We start from the raw sequence: 10,971 nt of genomic DNA on the forward strand, positions 1-10,971 counted from the left end.
ATTCATATCTCAGTAGGGCACAGCTGGAGAACAGTCCATATTGGCAGGGCCCTGGAGTTGTTATTACTTCATTCCTGCATCACAGTGCTGTTGGGCATTAACACATCAGAACACAAGTGAGGATACAACCAGCTGTCTCACCATGTAGTCAGCTGCTAGCAACACAGTGTAATTGGTTCCCGCTGTATACATAACTGTAAAGGAGAGGACTACAGTGTTCTTGTGTTTGGTTAAGAGGCTGCTTTCTTTTATGTTGTGTGCAGATACTGATGAAGTTTCTTGCAAAGGCGGGGGGGGGGGTGTCAGGATTCTGCTAGGGTAGATTAAAGCAGAATCACTTCCTAGGATGTATTTGGTAGCCGTGTTTGTCTGAGCACTAACAGACAGCCCCATTCCTGATAGCAGTTGTACTGGAACCAAATCTCAAATCCCCTTTTTGAGGGGAAAAAAATATATAACATTTTGGGGTGGGGAAGAAGGATAAACACTTCTAAAATATTTGTGAGTTTCTTTTTAACAAGATATTTTTATGGAAAATCATCAGAGGCGGTAGGTCTTCTTTAAAGGAAGGAACAAGGAGAAGCTTATAGCAAGGGAGAGCTGTCAATAATGCCATTGCATTGAAGCTGCATTGCCAATGGGCTGCTGCAGGGTGCTTCTGTTCAGATCTCTGTGCACTTTATAAATCCCCTAGAACTTGAACAGATCACCATTCATCCCTTTCTGATCAAATTAGTTTATAAAATGCCACGCTGCCCTGACTTCAGATCACTAGGAAGTTCCTGGTTTTCCTGTGCAGTCCCCATGGCTTACCTCTTTGGGGTTCAAACCCCAGTTCCATATGGAACCACCAGGAGAACATCAGACAGAAGATCCTCACCGTGATTTCTCCCACTGAAGGTTTTACCATTGCTTTACCCTGGCAGAAGGTGATCAGGTATTACTGGAGCCCTAAAGTATAGGTTGCATGGCTTCATTGCTGCGAAATATAACTTTGGCTGCTAGTGGACGGGAGTATTTTTGCTATATCCAATGTGTTTATGTATATGTATGTTTAAATTAGGCAGATTTCCTAGGAACACATCTTCAGCCCATGTCCTACAAATGAATTGGTATCTCAGTGCTTGTCTCAAAGAGGATGGATAATTTTCCACTTGGTTCCATGTAAATCTTAGGCTGTCTGGACTTCATGGCCCATGAATTCATTCAGCAAAGAGCTAAAAGCATTTTCCTCTTCCTCCAAACAAAATAATAAATAAAACATTATTTAGATCTGTTAGCTATGTTGGATCAACAGAGGAACACTTCCTTGTTTACATTCTACTTTAATAAAAAGTCTACCAGGGACAGGGAATAGGCACTGCTGGAGCTCCAAGATTTGCTTGACATTTGGTTCAAATAGGAGCCAGGCTGGACTGGTACATCTGTTGCCTGCATTCAAGTCATCTTGGGACACAATTAACAGGCGAAAAAAACTCTTGAACAAAAACAAATGTGCACTTCAAAGCTTATGTCAATTCAGGGATTATTTCTTTGAAGCCAGCAAAGCTGGGAAATGAGTAAGGCCCTGGTGTTCAGGGAAGAAGTCTATACCCCACTTGGAGCCAAAGCACAATGGGATCCAAAATGATTATTTAAAGCTCTTCCCAGACTTTTAAGGTTGCCTTTCTTTTCTCCATTCACTCCTCTCACTGTGTTTTTTTTACCTTCTTTATATTCCCAACCCAACATGTCCTATTCCCTGCATGATTCCTGGCTTCTACTCCATGAAGTCTACAAGCACTCTGTTCTCTTGCCTTGCCTAGTTCCTTCTTGTTACTTTAAATGAATCTCTCCAATTCTTTCTGTACCTCCAAAGAAAGCCCTAGCTTTGATGGTAACCCATGAGAAGGATCTCAGGCTTCATTTTCTCCCTTCAAAGAGTCACTTCTCTATTCATATCCCACACACTCCTGAGTTGCTCTTGGGCAGATGCACTGTCCTATCTCTCTTCAACCCACAATATTCATGAGACAATAGCTGACTGCAGAGTTCACCAGACATGATGCTTAAACTATGAGAAGACAAACACTTTCAAAATTATACAAAATCTAAAATGGACCATGAAGCAAATGTTAAATGCGAGTCAAATGCAGTCTGCTGAAAGAACTTTGTTGTGGGAAACTCCTTACGTCACCATAAAAGAGAGTACAGGGCTGATGTTCAAAAGTTCCTCAGAGCTATTCCCAGCTCTGAAAAAATAGGACTCAAGCCCTCTATTTACCCTGGCATAAATCAGGAGTAACCCATTAATTCTAATGGAGCTACACCAACATAAATCTGGTGTGTGAAGAACTAAACCTACTTACTGCATAGGTGTGGCCAAATCACTTAGGCCATCATTTTCAAATGTGCCTTTTAATTTTGGCTGTCTCATTTTTGAGTGCCTGGATGTTTTAAATAGGGCACCAAAAATAGAGACCCAAAATTATAGGCCACTTGAGACAGTTTGGACCTCAGTTTCTCTAAGCCAAATTCTGCTGTCATTTGAACTTATTACAATGGAAGTCTGGAGTTGATGCACTGAAGCCTATAAAGGTTAAACAGATTTTCTGTGGCAAATGAGAAGAGATTGCAGCTGCCTGTACCTAGTTTACCTAATTTGTAACCCAGAGACAATGGATTAGTTTCTGAGCTGATGTAGACTGGCATCGATTCTCTGGAGCTCCAATGCCAGTTATAACACAGAAATCTGGCCTAATAATATAATAACCGATCTAAATTATGGGGGCACTGTGAGACATAGTAATTAGCACTTTGAGGGTGATGATCCTGATATCACGCACACTATTGTTAGCTGGAAGTAACTATACTGTAAAGTCAGTAAAGTTACAATGCTATAAAATCAATCTGTATGAGAAACAAATCAGGTCCAGTGTGTGCTTTTATGTTAATTCCTACCACTATTAACTCCCTGAGATGGTGTCAGTTCAAAGGAGCCGCATATTAGAGAAAAGAAAAAGCCACAAGGGAGATCACTGTCCACTTGCAGTGTGTTGAAAAACATGAAAACAAACAAATGCAGTGTTTCATCTGACTAAAAATAGAGCAGTCAGTTTTCATTTGGTTTAGGAACATGTTGTTCTAGCCTTGGTGGGTCAAATCTCAGTAGGACTGACCCAAGTTTGAAAAATTGCACTAACTATAGAGCCCAAAGCCAAATCTCCTACACATCCTAGCCCTTAGTACCAGGAAATGGGACACTCTTCTATTTCTCAATAATTAGGACATGTGGTTAACCTGGAATGACTGGAGATCTTTCCAATGAGCCCTCTGGGAATCTTCCAGCAGCTAAAGGAAATGGGTAGGCTACATGTGAGAGATGCCTATGTGAGGCTACTCAACTTTAGTAAGTTCTCACTTACTGTCTATAGAATAGGAGCTGATCACAGAGAAACCTACAAATAAAGTCAGTGTTTCCTAAATATGGACCTATTCTTTCTGGGAAGAGGATTTGCCACAGGCTTTAGTGAAAGCAGGATCATATCTCACATGTACAAGGCTCAGATGAAGTGAACTGTAGTTCTAGCACTATTTAGGAAAAATTTACAAGGATGCAACTAAGATCGTAAAACCACATGACTATACTTTATGACACAGAGTGAAGATATTTTAAAACCTCAGTCACAGCATGACTGGCATAAGACTTTCATAGAGAAATCTCCTGCTATATCCTGAGGCCAAAACCTGAAAAAGAAACTAGCACCGTTTTCTCAGTATAGTGTTTTCCTCCCACCTTCTTCTATAGTTTAGTAAGATCTCTCTCTAGTAAAGTGATCTGATCCATATCAACAATCATAGATCATAGCTTCTCCCCACCTTTTCCCTCATATCTTTCTTCCTGTAATGTTACAGCTTCTCTCCCTATTTTCTACATGCAACTTTATATGTACAGTGTCCTTTCTGAACTACAGGGAAATTTCCTTTCTCCAAGCATTTCCCAGGCTTCCAAGCCATTGCAGGTAGAGCGGTACCCTAGCTAGCTGCTTGTGGGTAGATGTCTGGAAACCAGAAAGACACAATCAAGTCTCCTTCTGTGGATCCTGACTTGGAAATCCTTTCCACATTCCCCTGGCCTCTACTAGCTCCACATGCATTAGTCCAGAATGGTACAGAAGCACTTCAGTACCGGCCTGACTCACTGCTGAGCCAGCTGAAATGGTCTGCCTCATCATTTTTACTCTTGCTGATTGTATCAACATTCAAGCTTTTTATTAGGGAAAATATTTTCAGCTCCTAACAACTCATTAAACCTATTCTAAAAAGTTTTGTTTCCCTTTTTAATGCTGTCAGCCAGCCAATTAGACTGCTGCAATGTAATATTTCCTGGAAAAGTAGTTGCCAACCTACAGTAAATAAAGTTCAATAAAAAATAAATAGGGATGGGTGAATATTGTTGTGGTACACTGGCATAAACCCAGATCCTAGTACCTTTCATGTCAATAAATTTAATTTCATACTTGTATCACCAAGGGTTTAGCTCCCAGAATATGCACACTCTCTATCTTTCATAGCTATGATCCTTTCCAGTACAATTTAATTTCCCTCAAATCAGGCAAGCTTGTATAGCATGGCGTGGCAGCCCTGAGCTTGGATTAGCACTTGAACACCTGTCCATTAAACTCTGCCCCGTTTCATTAGCTGACATGGACATTACCCCACCCACTCAAGCAGTGAAGGAAATTCCAGCAGCAACTTTATGCCCAGAAAACTGGAACTGACTGATTTTGCTTTGGAGAGCCAATAAATGTTATGCACAGATTTCCCATCCAATCCTATCCTCCCTCTCCCCAGCAACCCATTCTGCCACCCACAAGAAGCAAAATATTTGCAGACTTGTTCCATTACAAAAACAATGCAAACCAGTTAGCAGTGACTTAAAACAGCCTTTTTATGGTTGCTTGTTTGTTGAAGCCAATTACTGACATTGCAGAATGCTGTATTGTGTAATTCACACTGACTCTGCTTTTCATTGTAGCTTTAAATTGACATTAAACAGGATCACTGCTCCTCGCAGCACCTGCATGGGTCCAGCTTGCTGATTTAGAAAAGGGTTTTTCTTTTCTAAATCTTTGGTAAATGAGAAGTGTCAAAACATATGCATCAAACTCTTCTGCTTCATCTAGTGAGGAAATCTAAAATCCCTTTCTGATTTCAGCAGAGGTCTGATCAGAAACTCAGTCCAGAGTCAGTTGGGTTCAGGTCTGTTAGGATTAGGAACAACTATTTATGTCTCCCACGGACAATTGTGAGTTCACCTCAGTATGCAAGGAAGTGACTATTTTAGTTATACTAAGGTAAGTACAGTGTGTTATAAAGTTTTCATTTAAAAATATTTTTTCTCTTAGTGAATGTGCCTTCTTCTAACTGAATGGGCTTTACTGCTGGTTTGAGTATCATTCTGGCTGCAGAGGAAGACAATTATTTGTTTTCTCTGGCACTCAGACTTCTGTTCTGTTTTATAAATTTCCTAATCCATTATCCCTGGAGACGCCAGAGACCCTCAAGTTTTCCCCTGTTACCATCTCCCTGCCTTCTTCAGGGATGACCCTGCATCAGTCACTCTTCTATCCTGAGATATTTCTCAGTTCTTTCTTCCTATATAATTACCAAACTCCCCTAGGGAGCCAACAAAAGGCTACATAGTTCTGAGGTGTTTAGTATTCAGGACTTTGCAGGCTTTATCTAATAAGCAGTTTGTATCTGCTTCTCTGAGTAGCCTGACAAATAGGATTGGACAGAATTCCTCAATGCCATTGTAAGGAAGCCTGGAAATGGCTGTCAGATGATGAAAGAAAAACTTCTCATAGCTGCAAGTTAAGACTGAAAGGGTTAAAAATAAATCGCCTACTGTGAAAAAGCTTAAGGAAGTTAGTTCTTGCCTGGGGTTTATTTGGGATTTTACTGACCTGAGACCAGTACAAGAAAATCTTGATTTCAGTCCCCAATTAATTTTGTAGATTTCCAAAGATATTCCCTCCCACATACCCCCACACAGAGCATGAAAGGGCTGGTTTTCAGCCCCTCTCTATGTACACTTCAGGAAAAAAAAAACCCAGCTAGATCTAAATCATCGTGGCTTCCAAGCTACCTTCAGCTTGTTTTAGAGAAAAAGAAAAGAAATCGGTGCTTGCTTGTTCACAAAGAATAGAGAAGAGTTGTTGCAGCAGCTGCACTTACATTGTAGTCCCCATGTCCCTGCGCAGTTCCCCCCTTTCTGCAGTCCTATAATCCACACAGAGCCGTGCTTGTCTTGGTCCTTTTGCTGTCTGTACCGTACTGTACTCAGATTGGAACTGCTGCTGTTTTCACTTTCAGACCAGCCTCCCAAAGCCTCTGACGTCAGGCAGCGTCAATGAGATATTTATGGCATGAATGGTAAAGTCTCTCTAAGCAGAGAGTTTGAATTGCAGCGCTTTGAGAGTTGTAGTTTTCACACTCTAGGACTGGAAAACCTTTCCCGGGGGAGACTGCTAGGAGGGGAGGTATAGAGGGAACATTACTGGAGGACCAAGGCAGACATTGAGGAGGACTGTTTCAAATGTTACTGAAAGAAAATTCTTTCTCCTTTCTGTCTTTTGTGAACGCATCCAGGCCTGAAAGGCAAAAATCTTCCATATGGATGCTATTTGTGATAGAGGTGTTTTCAGATGATCCCTCAACTGCAACATGCAATGCAGAAATATTGTTCTAGATCATTGTATTTGGCAAAAGAAGACATTTTTAAAGTGTCACTCTCTGTGCCACCAGCATATCCCCCCAACTGTTTCAAGACTTTGACTGGATTTACATAGAAAATGGATGAATCTGGTCTTCCTAAGCTCCTTGATCCTTTGCATTTCCTACAGCCTTTCCTGATTTCACCATCAATCACTCTTCTCTTTGTTTTGGGACCACCCTCCCCACTAATGCAGGTCCAGTTGCTGTGTCTTGTGGAAAAAAAGAATGGTGCAGAGCTGATGGTGGCAGAAAGAGACACTAGAGTGAGTTACGGACTAATCTGCTTCATGCCCCAAGTATAGCGGATGAAGGGTAAAGTTGCTATGCTAGGAAGGGTAACAGCTAAACCTGCACGCTGTACCATTCATGCCACCATTATCAATAATATCTTCTCATAGTTACCTAGGGCCTGAGCTATAAAGATATTTAGATGCCCATGCTTCTATTTTTTTTTAGCACAAGAGTGATGGTTTAGCTGGGATGATCCAGAAATGATGCGAGAGGCAAGGATTTCTTATTGGACCAGCTAGGTAGCGAGGTTATGTTACAAAAGCTTTTGAAGGACATTCTTCCTAAGGTCTCTGATCACAGAAACAAGGCAGCAGGAGAGGGGAGAGGGGGAGGGAAATTCTCAGGGGTAGCAAACATACAAGTAGCAGAAATTAAGAAGCTTATTACTGGGAGGCAACAGCCTATCAGACAGGAGGAGGATCACCTTTCCTGTGTGGAAAAAGTTCAAGAGTTGGGTAAAATATAATGTATCATAAACCCAATATTAATGCTTAGTCCTTGATTCTTAGTGTCCAACCAGCTTATGCATTTTTGTTCTTAAAAAGTTCACCTGTTAAAGGTGTTAGGTAGATTTCCCTTGAGCCTGGGGATAGTGAGGTCAGAAAGCGAGTGATTGTTCTGTGACAAATGGGCTCCTAATGGTGTGTGCGCCTCCTTCCTTTACATATTTTTGTGTCAGGGTTCATTCTGATGCATAGTTGCTGTTTAGTCTCACCCACGTAGTTGCCATGAGAGCATTGGATCAGATATATCATATTTTGGGAAAGGCATGTAAGGAACCATGGATTCTAATGTTTTTTTTTATGGGGGGTTAAGCATTTCTTGTTAAGGCAAGTGTCCCACTTGATGTCTGTTGGGCAGCAGAGAGTTTGCTTCTGATAATGAGTTGGGCAAAGTTGAGGAGCTGTTTGAAAGCTAGGTGCAGAGGGGCTGGGGATATTTCTCTCAGGGTCTGATCTTTGTTGAGTATAGGCTCCCTATGCAGTTTTTCTCTATGCTGTGCCTGGTTCCTGTGATTAGAGACAGGAGGAAGAATGTTTTGCTTTCAAACAGTTGTCTAACTTTATCCCAACTGCGTGATTGGTCCAATAAAGATCTCACCCTAAGAATTTTTGCCTCTCACATAACAATCTATTGAAATTAATGGGAATTTAGACTTCTAAATAGGAGTTAAGAGCCTAAATATCTTTTTCAATCTGCCCCCTAATGTTTTGCATCTGGGAACGTTGTTCAAAAACTTCACAAATAACAGATGCCTCTGAAATTGCAGCTGTTCTTTTCCCATGCACAACTATTTTTGGTGTATGAAGAGCACTTGCTTTTGCAAATCCAGCAGTTGGGTTTCTTAGTGCCAGTTTTGGATAAAGAAGTACTATTTGCAAATGCGAAGTTTTGCCTATCCAAGTAAGTGAAAGTGCAAATTTATAAACTGATCCTGTGTGTACATACATGTCATAATCACATTTGTCTCTGCCCTGCCACCACCCCTGCATCTGAAGCCTGAGCCAAAACCCATTAAAATCAATTGGAATAATTTGATTAACTTCAAAGAGCCTTAGATGAAGCTCTTTTTGATCATTCCATAATATGCATTAGTCCAGCACACTGAAATGTCACCAGTGCAGCCAAAGGCCTTGAGATAAAATCCAGAAGACAGGAGTAGTGTGCTCAGAAAGGAATTTCCCACTACCTTACTTCAATGAGTCTGGGAATCCAGGAGTATTGGAAATGCTCTCAGGCAGATGGGTGTTTTTTCAATCCCAAATTGACACCTTCCAGAGCAGTGGTGCCCAACCTATTTGCTGTGCCCAGTCCATCCATGGGCCAAATCTGGCCAGTGGTGCTGACCCACACCTGGGGTGGGTGCAGCAGGTACCATCCAGCCACACAGGGGGTTGCAGAGGGCAGGCCAGCCCAATGCAATCCCACAGGAGAAAGGAGCTTGACCCAACCCCAGAAGGGAAGGGAGACTGGCCCAGTCCCAACCTGGTCCTGCAGGGAAGGGGGAAATGGGGTGTGGCCATGTCCCCACTTGTCCCAATGGGGGAAAGAGGGCATGGGCTGGCACCAACCCAGGTCCAAGGGGTGGGAAGGTTGCATGGCCAGGTCCCAACCTTGCCTGTGGTGTGGGGGAAGGTTGTGTGGCCCAGCTCTGATCCTGAAGCATGTGGAGGGGGGTATGGATCAGTCTTGCAGGGGAAGGGGCTGCACATGGGGTATGGGAATTTGGCAGCGAGGGAGGGTGGCTATATAATGGCCATCACTCCCTCACAGCCAAATTTCTAGACCTGAGGGGATCACCATGGGTGAAATGAGATGGCTCCACAGGACACATTTGGACCGTGGGTTAGAGTTTGAGCACCCTTGCTCTATAGCTAAGGACCTAATGACATTTCTATATAAAAAGATCCAAGTTTGGACTATAAAATGCAGCTGCTTAAGGCCTCCTTCAAAGCCTTTCTTCCATGACTACCAAAATCCCAACCTATCTTTTAAATGCTGGTTGGGGTATGAGTCCCTAGCCTTCAGAATTACTTTGCCCTTCATCCATGTATTGAAGTTAAGTGTGAAGCTAACTTGTTTCCTGCTAGTAATGATACAGGACCTCCACAGCGTGTGATACAGCTTCTCCACAGGGAACTATGGATTTTATTACAGATTTCAGATATTCTGTGTACAATCTCTCAAGCAACTTCATGTGTGGAGTGCTGTCAGTGGCTTTCACTGAACCAACTTACCATACTTAATCATTGTGCTATAAACCCAATAAAGGCTCCTGTTGTATGCTGAAAATGAGAACTCCACAGTGAGTCATGTTTTCTCTCAGTTTAATTTCTAAAACCATATTACATTCTAATCCCTTGGGGGTGAGGAGGGGGTGGAAACCTTGAAAATCACAAGGAAGTGATACACTAATAAATACAACCAACCTTTGTATGTGATCCAATTGTAAATATAATTTCTCTATTTTAAAGTAATTTTTCCATGTAAAAAACATCCCAGACACTTGGAATCCTTTGTTTATTCAGAGATTGAACACTGCATGGACAGGGCAGTTTAAATTGTTGCTATAAATGCATCTCTGTTCTGTTCTTAAGTGATCACCTCTACGAAATAAGTTTGTTCTCCATGATTCAGCCTCTGGCTTCTCTGTTAAGATTGTCAATTACCACAGGAATAGCCAGTCACAAAGAACTGGACTAAGACCAATTCATTTCATTTAGGGTCACAAATTTAGAAGGTACAGATTATCAGATCCTACTCCCCCAGACTGGATTTAAATCAGTGGCCAAGAAATAAAAGATTCCCAAACCCAACCCTGCAATCAGAAATTGCTGGTCTCCTTTTGAGCTCGGAGGCCTATATTGCATGGCAAATTGCAAGAATATTCGCTGCCTATGGCTCACTAGGAAATTCTCTACTAAGTGGGTTTATTTAAGGCCATGTTAATGTTTCCATTATAAATTCTTATTTACAGGAGTAAAACACAGAGTAAGTTTAGATTTAGAATATGGTTATGAGCCTTTTCCTGAAGCACTTAAGATGCAGGTTAACAGGCAAATACTGCTCTTTATCCCAAGCCCAATCAAGCGGAGTTAGCATGTAGGTGTACCATGAAGGTCTCCCATCTCGAGCTGTTGGGCCATTTTATTCTTTATTGCCACTATTGCAAATAGAGCAATGCTGCGCAGCAACCCCTGAATTTGCAGCCTCTTGTGGGTGGATGGCTAGAATGCCTGATTGACGTGGGCAGTTACAGAGCTAAAGCCCTACCTTTGAGATGTGCCCCACCAAGTCCAGCTCCATGAGGCCCAACCAGAGCCCCATTAGAGCACAGCTCCACAGTATGCAGAGGTTGGAACCCCCATTTGGAGATTTCCCACAGTCCTGGATCTAACACACTTCCTCTCTGCTTGTGAT

At 42.0% G+C, this 10,971-nt stretch overlaps 1 protein-coding gene across 2 annotated transcripts in view; it reads right to left on the reverse strand.

Annotated features, from left to right (window-relative positions):
- Nucleotides 1–6,324, reverse strand: part of DAAM2 (dishevelled associated activator of morphogenesis 2) — a 276,677-nt gene extending 270,353 nt beyond the window's left edge. For both annotated transcript variants that reach the window (XM_019549617.1, XM_019549615.1), the window contains exon 1: nt 6,220–6,324. The gene's annotated coding sequence lies outside the window, so the exon portion shown is untranslated. The remainder of the gene's footprint in view (nt 1–6,219) is intronic.
- Between the last annotated feature and the right edge of the window lie 4,647 nt (nt 6,325–10,971).

This window comes from Crocodylus porosus, unplaced genomic scaffold, assembly GCF_001723895.1.
Source record: "Crocodylus porosus isolate Cpor-Errol unplaced genomic scaffold, CroPor_comp1, whole genome shotgun sequence".
Classification (NCBI taxonomy): domain Eukaryota; kingdom Metazoa; phylum Chordata; order Crocodylia; family Crocodylidae; genus Crocodylus; species Crocodylus porosus.